The following is an 11,502-nucleotide window of genomic DNA, read 5'->3' as shown; positions in this document are numbered from 1 at the left end:
CAATTAAAAAAAATTTTTTTTTACAATTTGTCAAAAGTAAATTTTAAAGAAAGTTTATCTTTTGGGTACATGAGACATCTCATTTGAATTTTGAAGCTCATAAGATTAAAGGTTAGTGACCAGGTTTAAGCCACCTCTCAGGCCACCTCAAATCATGATAAAATACCTAATGTAGTAGACACACCTCTGCAATGTCTACAAAGGTTTTCAATAACACAGGCATTATTTATTGATTTATATAACTGTCTTTCGATAAGGAAAAGAAGTTTTGCAAAAAGAAGAGTTAAGTGAAAAAAGGCAAAACAAAACACCAAAAAGACCCACTATTTCATATACAAATAGAACTTGTCAAGTGAAAATGAAGCGTGTTGATACTGGGATCGGGGAATGGCAAACAAGTGGCCATTTAACCCTAAAACAAGGATTTAGCAATCCTGAACATGTAAAAAACAAGCACTTCAACACACCAGTTATGCTGAATTGAAACACTTAAATGTTCAGTGGTGATTAGGAAAATGATGACTAGTGAATATTATTAAAGTTATCATAGAAAAAATTTAAATTGTCACATGAAACACCAAATTGAGGGTTTTTAGACTAGCATATTTTGCTTAATTTCAAAAAAAATCCCACATACATCCTTGCTAGTTAAAGACACTGTCACAGTTTGGTTTATTCACCCAATGTCTCCTTAGTGTCACTCCTCTCCCAGCAGCCATTTGAGCTTTTTGTACCTAAAATTCGATAGGAAATTAGCATATGGGAAGCCAATAAAAACAGGAGTGATTTGTTTCTATGTCTTCCACAGTGTGGTTTAACTATTTATAAACACCGAATTAATTTATGCTTTTACTATCCAGAGAAACCCTGTAATCTCCATAACATTTCTACAGCCTTCTAGGAAAGAGAGAGTCGTAGGTAGGGGCTCTCATTATCCATCATTTTACTTTGTAAGTTTCTTCTTTCTAACTTGAGTTCCGATTACCTAACACTACTTTATCTCCTGAAGCTTCTGCCGTCTCTCCATCTGAATCCTCAAATATGGCCACAGCTCTTCTGCCTTCATCCCCAACTACTAATGTGCAGGTACTGTACATTACAGTCTTCACAAAGCTGTGTGGACAGTGGAACACGTTTACAGCACTCTACAGAACAGGACACCAATTCAGATTGAAACACGGTTCCTAATCTTCATGATCATTCCCCACAGGGTAACCACTTACTTATTGACCATGTGTCGTACTGAGTCCTCACCTGCTGATGTAATTCTGGGCTCCCTTCTCTCCCGTGCTCTCTTCTGTGAATTACGAATACTTGCAAATATACCAAATTCAGGGCTTTTTTTTTTAATTTGCATCAAAAGTAAGTTCCCTACTTAAACCAATCATCTCTCCACCACACTGGTCCAGAAGGTCTCACTCTTTTACAACCAAAATAATTATCAAGTTTTTCCTAAACAAAAAATTGAAAAAATGTAATATCTACACAGAGGGAAATTCATGTGTCATCCTAAGACAAAGACACACTCAACTTTGAAGGTAGCAATGTTTTTTTCATATTCCACGCTTACTGAGCCAATAATAATAGGAGAAAGCAGAAGCCAAGTAGACTACAAAGAATAGTAGACTTGAGGCCAGAAGGCTAAGAGTTTAGTCTAGACTTTCTCTTTATGAAGCCACGTGACTTTAGGGAAATCACTAACCAGTCTCCAGTTTCTCACCCATAAAATAAAACTATTTTGACTGTCAGTGATATGCTGGTGTAAGTGTTTAAAGTAAAAAAGAAAACTGTGACAATAAGCTTGATGCAACATTGCAAACTGGACTCTTTGATAGTCCTTAAGGAATTTTCAGTATCTGGCATTTAAAGGAGACATATTTTGCTAATCACAGGATAGAAGAATGAGAGCACTAACAGGATGATCCGATTCATGTTCCTAAGAGCAAGTCACAGGAAAAAACATCAACAATGCAATGTCACTCTACTGTTACCAATTTAAAACATTAGAAGACTGTTCATTGTGTTCCAGAGCAAAAAAATTAATAAACAATTAAAAAATAACAATAAATAAAAAACAGATAATATATTTTTTACTCAATTCTATTACAAAAAGAGGGGAAAAAAGGAGAACATGTTGAGGTAACAATAATAATTAAAAGGATCTAACCTATAAACATTGGAATTTATGATATAAGACTCAGATACCTTTCACCATGCCAAGGAAAAATTAGGATAAATTGGTAACTACCAAAAATACTTTAAATAAATGCACAGAATTTTCCTGTCCTGCAGCCACCAGCAGAGACACATACTGCTTCTGAACAAAACTTTATCCTATTCAGGGTTTTTCTCAGAGCAAGTTTAACATCTTTGTTCCTCAAGCTATAGATTAAGGGGTTCATCATGGGAACTGTATTCGTGTAAAAGACAGAAGAAATTTTCCCCACATCCATAGAACCAGCAGAAGATGGCCTGAGATACATAAAAGCACCTGATTCGAAGTACAAAGAAACAGCAATGATGTGGGAGCTGCAGGTGCTGAAGGTTTTGGACCTGCCCTCAGTGGAACTGTATTCGTGTAAAAGACAGAAGAGATTTTTCCCACATCCATAGACCCAGAAGAAGATGGCTGGAGATACATAAATGTACATGATCCAAAAAAGAGAGAAACAGCAGTGATGTGGGAGCTGCAGGTGCTGAAGGCTTTGGACCTGCCCTCAGTGGAGCTGATGCAGAAGATGCTGGAGAGGATGAAACCATAGGAGACAAAGATGGCAAGACAGGGCACAATGATGTTGATGACCGCCACAATGAACACCACCAGCTCATTGACGTAGGTGCTGGTGCAGGAGAGCTGGAGGAGAGGAAGGATGTCACACAAATAATGGTTGATGGTGTTGGCACACACAGCAGGCATCCAGTGTGTGTCATGGAACCAGAAAAGGCCATCAAGTATGAACCAAGCATAAGGCTGGAACACACCTTAGGGGACATGGCAGCATTATACAAAAGTGGCTTGCAGATGGCCACATACCAGTCATAGGCCATTGATGTCAGCACATAGCATTCAGAAATACCAAAAAAAACACAGAAAAGAAAGCTGGGTCATGCATCCCCCATAAGAAACAATATTCTTCTCAGATATGAAGTTAATCAGCATTTTGGGTGTAAAAACAGAAGACAAAAAGCAATCTATGAAGGACAAATTAAAGAGGAAAAAGTACATAGGGGTATGTAGGTGTGAATTCAACCCAATTAGAGTTATCATGCCCAGATTTCCCAGCACAGTGACCATATACATTACTAAGAATAGGAAGAACAGGGGCAGTTGGAGATCTGGCCTGTCTGTTAATCCCAACAGAACAAAGTGAGTAATGAAAGAGCCATTACTAGAAGCCATTCTTCTTTAGGGAAATCTGTGGACACAGGAGAAAAAGTTACACGAGAAACATTAAGCTTTCCCACAGTATCACCTCTCAAAAGAGTGGTGTAGGCCCTGAGAAGGTCTGAGACTCGCGCATTTGGACCCAGAGAATCAGTTTTCCTATTTCCATTAAACTGAGTGACATGAATACCCCCTTTTTAAGATATGTAAGAGGGTCAAAACTTGACCAACAGCATGAGGGTCACTGCTTCCATTTAAAAACATGCCTACCTGAAAATAAGAGGTTGAGGGGGAAGAAGTTTAACCAGAACCGTCATTCTTCTCTCATCTCACAATTTCTGAACGCACATGTCCCCTCTCCTCAGCAGTAAACTTGGAGGCAACACCCCCAACATCCTGGTGCTGGTCTCTATGCAGATTGGACTTGGTGGGTGGGAACCCGGAACATGTTTCTGCCTTCCAAAACACAAACACCAGAATCTGGGAGAGGTTAGGTTATTGTTCCACATCACAGACTAAAGCCATAAACATAAAAGAGTGAGAATTCCATGTATGGAACCACTGTATTTCATCCTTTGATCCCCATAGGATCTCTGAACCTTCCCTGCACTTCCCCCTACTGAACACTCTTCTATTAATTTCAACATGAATCTCAGGACTAAAAAATGGGAAAGTGTCATATCTTCAGTCTCCGGACTTCCATCACAAAATGAGGACATCAGAATGAACAGAATTCAGAAACTCACTCTACTTAGAACTACAGCTCATAGTTTCTGAGTATGAGTCCTTTCAAGCAGTAGACAAAAATAAACAGTCTTTAATATCATCATTTTTGCCCTGTGGTAAGTCATAGATCTCACGTGAGGTTAATGATGCAATGCACTCAGTTATCCAGGGCAGAAGCTTGCTCAGTCTCTTCCCCAGGGAACAGATTCTTGGTGTAACAAGATACTGAGGGGATTGGATTCACACTCAGGATCATAATGTATCTTTACTTCCTTAGGGACCCAACATATTACTTAAGTTTTCTCTTCACTGTAGGGATTGTACATTCACCAGTGGAGAGCCAAAAATTAACTCCCATTTCAGAAGATGGCAGAAAAGGAAGCCCTCGTCCCTCTTACCCTCCATGAACACACACTCTGACTCAAAAAATGTTTCATGTATAAAATTCCTTTGTAAGAAATCCAGACACTAGTTAAGGGGGCCCTGATATGGGTTAAGCATGGAATCAGTCATATAGAAGCTCTTAGGGAAATTCAATATATTCTCCTGCCATAATACTTCTCTGACCCAGAACCTTCCAAGAGGGACAAAAGCCCCAAGGTCCTAGTTTCTTCAAGAGGAGGGAAAGAAGTACACCATGCATTTAATGTCCCAACTTTTCTTAGGGTTGTCCGAAAGACTGGTTTCTGGATAGCTTATATCAGAAAGCAGAGGGGACACAGGACACAGCACACCTGAGCTGTCCAGGGTGAGAGGGAACCAGTATGGTGTTTGGGGCTAGAAATCACCATAGCACCTTCCCCTTGCTTAGCACAGAGTAACCAATTCAAATCCTCTCTTACAACTTCTCCCTGGTGTGGGAAAAGATTCCCCATGCATCTAGTGACACAACAGAGAGGGTAAACTTTGAAATACTAAACAGAAATCATGGACTAAAGAATGTGACACAACAGAGAGGGTAAACTTTGAAATACTGAACTGAAATCATGGACTAAAGAATACAGTAACTGAACTGAAATATTCACTACAGTGGTTCAGGAGCAAACTAGATCAAACAAAAAAATTTCAATGAATTTGAAAAAGGTCATTGAAAATTGTTCAGTGAGAGGGACAATATGAAAAAATAATGAAAAACAATGAAAAAAGCCCAGGGGGCTTAATGGGTAATACCAAGTGGACCAATGCATGCATTTCAGAAATTCCAGCAGGAGAAGAGAGAGAAAGGACCAGAAAGCTTACTCAAGGAAAAAGGGGCTGAAAGATTCCCAAATCATGGCAACTTCCCAATATGTCACCTTTTTAAAGAAAAATAAAACCCACAATAATGGCATTATGACTACACACAGAAAGACCGAGGGTCAGTTCCTTATTCACTTTCCACTTGACGAAACTGAGCCAACCGGACTTCTATGTACAGAATCACATGTATTCTGATCTCTGGCCACAATGCTTATCCAAGCAGGTGAGACCTACAGTGCTCTAACCCAACATTCCCAGACTCAACACAAATGTATACTTACTGCTGAATCACCTCTAAACATCAATTACCATTGATAGTGTGATACATGGCTCTGATTCAATCCTTATGTTTCATAATACCTCTGATGCCTGAAGCCCAGTCTTTTCTCTATGTCTAAATGTATCCATTTTTCTATATCCCAAATCACTATAATCACATAGTTGTCAAAAATAATGTCTAAAGAAGTGCTTTAAGGAAAAACCTTATGAAAAACGTAGAAAGGGTTCAGAAAATGGAAAATATAATGTGGAATGAAAATTACACTCTACCTTTTACATTAACCTAAACGTAATGACATATAACCTACTACCAACCTATATATTGAGCTCCTTCCTCCCAGACACTGGTGGAAATCCCGCACTGATTTTACCGAAGGACTGTCTCTGCCCCTGACTGGTCTGGATCACCCTGCGTGTTATTCTACCTCTGCTGGTTCTTTGCATGAGTCATTCTGTACTGGGCAGGCTGTTCCCACATACTTGGGCCTTTATTTGCAGTCTTTGCTTATTGATTAGTTTAATATTTAATTAAAATGGAGGGATAATCCAAGTTTGAAACCCTGCCGAGAAATTCACATAAATACTTATATAAAGCTCTATAAACTATACTAGTCAAATATTATTATAAAATGAACAGCTTTGAAAAACATGCACATCCATATACAGAATATTATGCCCTGTAGGTGCTCCTACTGCGTGTAACTCCATGTGTTCTTCCATTTTCCATCTTGATACTGTTGCAATCACCCTGGCTTTTTTTATATTGCTCCATCACTTAGACAGAGCTTCATGGTGATCTGTGTCCACCCTCAAGAGAATAAGGAAAGATGATTATAGTTTGTATTTCTTTTTTATTGTGCAGGCCATATCAAATAAGCACATGTTCACATATTCTAGACTAAGCAGTAGAGCTGTCAAATAGAAAAGATGAAAAATAATTTCTTGACATTTTTCTTCTTTTTTCTGCTTTTATTTGTATGGTGAGGCATCTTTATTACCATAAACCATTGTTCATGTTGCAGTGATATTTAAAAGTATGGGAAACTTTGTAGAATAATAATGCCCTGATATATTTAGAATCAGAACACCCAATCCTTTTGCTGATGGCTTCTTTTATTGTACAGAATCTGTTTAGTTCTATGAAGTCCCAAATAAACATTTGTTTATTTTTGCTTTTGTTTCCCCTGCTTAGAGAGACATATCCAGAAAAAAAATTGCTAATGCCAATGTTCAAGGATAAACTGCCTCTATTTTCTATTAAGAATTTTACAGTTTCAGGTCCAGATATTTACCCAAAGAAAATAAAATCACTAATTTGAAAAGGTATATCCACCCTATATTTATTGCAGCAATATTTACAATAGTCAACAAGTGTCGAGTGATAGATGAATGGATAAAGTTGATGTGGTACATGAAGAATATTGCTCAGCCATGAAAAAGAATGAAATCTTGCCATCTGTGATGACATGGATAGACATGGAGACTATTAAGCTAAATGAAATAACTCAGAGAGAGACAAATACCATGTGATTTCACTCATACATAGAATCTAGAAACAAACAAGTAAACACAACAGAAATAGATTCATAAATATAGAGAGCAAACTGGTGGCTGACATAAGGTAGGGGCTGAGAGATGGGCAAAAATAGGTGAAGGGGATAAAGAGGGACAAAGTTTCAATTATAATATGTCACAGGGATGAAAGTACAGTTTAGCAAATATAGTCAATAATATTATAATTGCTTTATATGGTAAACAGATTCTAACTACACTTATTGTGGTGAGCAGTTTGTAACGTATATAAATAGTTGATTCAGTATGCTGTACACCTGAAAGGTATAATATTATATATCGACTATACTTCAATCTATTAAAAAACACCCATGTCCTCGTCTCTGCTCCACCAGGTAAAACTTGTGTCTTGGACCAACCCATGAGCACATTTGAGCATCAGTTTCATCACCAATGAAGTGAGAACTAGGATACCCCCTTACTCATCTCACATTGCTTGCCTTCAGAAAACACAAACTGACAGATGTGATGGTGCAAAGATGAAACATAAAAAGTGATTACAACACTCTCCGCTTCTCTATAGTAATATTTTAAATGAGTTAATTTAACTTTGTGTCAGAGAGAAACTTCAAAAAGCCCACGTGATTCCACTAGCCCTCCCACTCTCTGAGGAAGATGAGAGTCTGCCTCACAAAGTAAAACTTCCCACTGAGTGTGATTTTAATATTTATGTGCATATTTTGTACAAGAGAAACCTGCATATAATCCAGCTTCTTCCTCTGGTGTTGACCATACAGTGAAATGTCCCAATGTCCAAGAGAAGAAGCAATTGTGACAGACTCAGGGTTAAGCACCACATCTATCTCAACATGCATATGGAGCCAATAAAATCTACTTTAAGAAGTAATTTTGACCAGATGAGACTCATTTTAGGACCTATTTACATGTAGTATGTAGCTGTATTCTGTTGCATTATGAGATCTCCATGTATATCTTTCTCTTACCATGCCTTATGCATGTTTGTGACAAAAGGCCCAAAGCCACTCTTTGTGAGAAAATTCCAGGCAAAAAATCCTTGTGTGTGGTTGCATGCAACTGTGTGTGTGGACATGCCTGTGTGTGTGTGTGTGTGCAAGTATATAGCCACGTGTGTGTATGTGTTTACATAAACAAGCAAATGACTGAATCAATAATAATTTCCTCCTGCATTCAGCAAGTATTTTCTGCTCAGCCCTTCAATTCAGATCTGGAACCAGTAACCTGTACATGAATGTCCTCACAAAGACTCAAAGTGGATAGCAGACTATCCTGCAGATGTCAGGCAAGGATCTCATAGAACAGGAGACTTGAAGATGCTGTGGTGTGTGTGTGTGTGTGGTGTGTGTGTGTGTGTGTGTGTGTGTGTGTAAGGAAGCAGAATAAAGCAGTGGACCATGGGGTTCAATAAACTTGAGGGTTAAGCAATTAAAGGGATCTAAAACTCAGACCTCTTTCCTTTCTGGTTTTCACCAGCATCTCATCATAGTGTGGCCTGATCGTGCTCATTCCAACCCTGAGCCTGAGCATCAGCAACTTGGCACCTAGAGAAAGTTTACATTAAACAAATTTGCCACATAATCAGGGACCTTTGCTTCTCATCCTGAACTAGGACCTTTTCCCATTTTTGCCCAGAAAGCTCAAGCTTTCACACTGACTGAGAAACAGCCCTGTCCCAGCACACAGCATGGGAGAGGCCTGCTTACCAGCTTGACTCCCAGCCATGACAACTTCAAGATAATTACATTTCCTCTCATAGCTACTTTTATTGCCATTCATATAACTTGGAAAAGCAAAAACCACAAAAGTTACTCTGTTGTGCATGTAACATACCTGACTTGCTTCCCCTCCTATTAAAGGAGTCTCAATGCATACACAGTGCTCAGACTACTGCCCAAAAAGCTGTCAGCTGAGTTACTTCTACTAAAATTTGTAAACCTTAACTTTAATTAACTGTCTTCATACTAATATAACACTTTAAATGAACTTTCTCCCCAATAATCTGAAAAAAAAATAGAACTTAATTTGAAAGAAAGGTTTTCATTTTCACAATAAAAGTTCATAATTTCTGGAAGTGTTTTTCTGAAACTGAAACAGATTTCATTTGTATTTTGGGGCGTGTCAAGTGAAAGATTAGTGACCAGGTTTAATATACTCTTTGGGGCATCTCACATAGTGACATAGTACATAACGGAGTAGACACCTCTTTGCAGTATCTATAAAGTTCCCCAAATAGCACAGATATTACTTACGTATTGACATACACTCTTTTCAGGAAGGAAAACAATTTTGCCAAGACAGTAAAAACAATTAAAGGAAAACTCCAACCAATATCGACTATTTCATATATATGGACCTCATTACATAAAAATCAAGCATGTTAACATGCGGTCAGGTGATATGGTATGAATGGTCTTTTAAAACCATTAAATCAAGGTTTTAGTGACGCTGAACATCTACAACAAACAAGCCAACAAAGCAGATATGCCAAATTTCACAATACATAAATCTTGCAAATACAAATATAAAATACAGAAACTAGAGTACTGGTAGAATAGCAAATATTACTAAAGTTATCTTAGAAATATTTAAAATGTCTTCATTAAGGATCAAAGACTTCGATTAGTCATCTTTTCTGCCTTTTTCTCAAAAAAAAAGGTAATTCAACATCCTGTTACAAAAGACCCATTTTTGCAATTTGATTTATTCATCAAATGTTTCTTTCAAGCTGTCATGGCTCTCCCAGCTGCAATTTCAGGTTTTTGTTATCTCCACATCTATGCAAGTAGCTTGTGGAAGCAGAAGCGACAGAAACAGGAGTGATTTAGTTGGTCTCAGGACTTCCAGTACTGTGAGTTTAAACTTCTTAATATCAAATAAATTGAGCTTTTATCCTGTCCAGAGAAATCCTATGATCTTTACATTTCTAGAGCCTTCCCAGAAAGGAGGTGAAAGTCATAAAAAGAGCTATCTTTTCCCTATAATTTTGCTTTCTAAATACCTTCATCCTAATGGAATTTGGTCACCACATCCTGTATTACCTCCCGAATTACTGTCCTCCATCTTTTTGGTTCCCCTTAAATATGGCTACCTTCATTCCCCAAAACGCTACAAGTGTCTGATCACTGTGCATTATAAATTTTATCAAAGTTGTACACAGAGTGGAAGTTAATTACAGTACCCTACAGAAGAGCAAACAAATTGAGTTTGAAATGCAGTTTTAACCCTCATTGTCCTTTCTCTAAAGGGAGACTTCTTGCTTATTGCCCATGTGTTTTCTGGGTCCTGCCATAATGATTTATTGCTGGTTCCTTTCTCTCCCATGCACTATTCTCTGAATTACAAACATTTGTAAACACTGTAAATTTTTAAAAATTATTTTGCAGTAAAAGTCCCCATTTGAGACAATCATCTCTTAACTATCTTAGGACTTCTCTTTCACCAGAGAAAGTTCCATCAAACTATTTCCCTAAGCCAAAAAAAACAAACCTCAAACAACTACTACCTTGAGAGATTTTCATGCATAAGCCAACAAAGCACAGTCAACTCTCAAAAAAATAAAAATTTCCTCATATTTCTTTATTACTGAAATAAAAACTATGAAACAAAGAGGATGAAAAGTGTATTTGGAAGAGTAGTAGAACTGGCATCAGGATTTTTAACAATTTATGTCAATTTTTCATTAAGAATCTGTAAAATTTACATCATTAACTTCTCTGAGCCTAAAGCTATGCAATAAATATGTATTACAACTGATTATGTGTCACCCTGATAGTTACAAAGATAAGTATGAAATCTCTACCACAGGAAATTAATGCATTGTGTTTACTCGTGGGAAGGGGATTATGTTTGACAGTTTTTGGGGAACCTGCTATCTCTCTGAAACACTGGCATTTAAAGGAGGCACCCCACTGGCCAATGGGACATGTAAAACAGGGGCAGAAACAGATTTATTTGTTTCCTGGTTCCTGTAGGACATAATAAATGGCAGGTAAGGAAACCTGCAAAGATCTAAGAACACCCTAGTGTTACATTTCTTGACCATTTGCAGAATTTGTTTTTTTCCAGGGTAAAATTTTTTTTTTAATTTTGACAGGGGAAAAATCGAAGATAAATTTATTTTTTAATGTTATTCTTAAAAACATGAAAAAAAGAAATTGTGAAAAATGTGAGGCAAGAATTTCTACTATTAAACAATTTGAGACAATATTCAAATTTCCTTCAATACAGTAATGAAGATATATGGCAGGAAGGCTCCCACTAAACTTGTAATAAAAGAGATTATACAGGTCCTAAAACTACATGCACAAAGACAATATTTCTGA

At 37.5% G+C, this 11,502-nt stretch overlaps 1 pseudogene; it reads right to left on the bottom strand.

Annotated features, from left to right (window-relative positions):
• Positions 1-897: 897 nt before the first annotated feature.
• On the bottom strand, positions 898-3,400 carry LOC108388135 (olfactory receptor 8B3-like; annotated as a pseudogene).
• Between the last annotated feature and the right edge of the window lie 8,102 nt (positions 3,401-11,502).

The sequence above is a fragment of the Manis javanica genome, chromosome 6 (assembly GCF_040802235.1).
Source record: "Manis javanica isolate MJ-LG chromosome 6, MJ_LKY, whole genome shotgun sequence".
NCBI classification, from domain to species: Eukaryota; Metazoa; Chordata; class Mammalia; order Pholidota; family Manidae; genus Manis; species Manis javanica.
The sequence above is the reverse complement of the archived record's forward strand: the minus strand, read 5'-3'. Positions and strand labels throughout refer to the sequence as shown.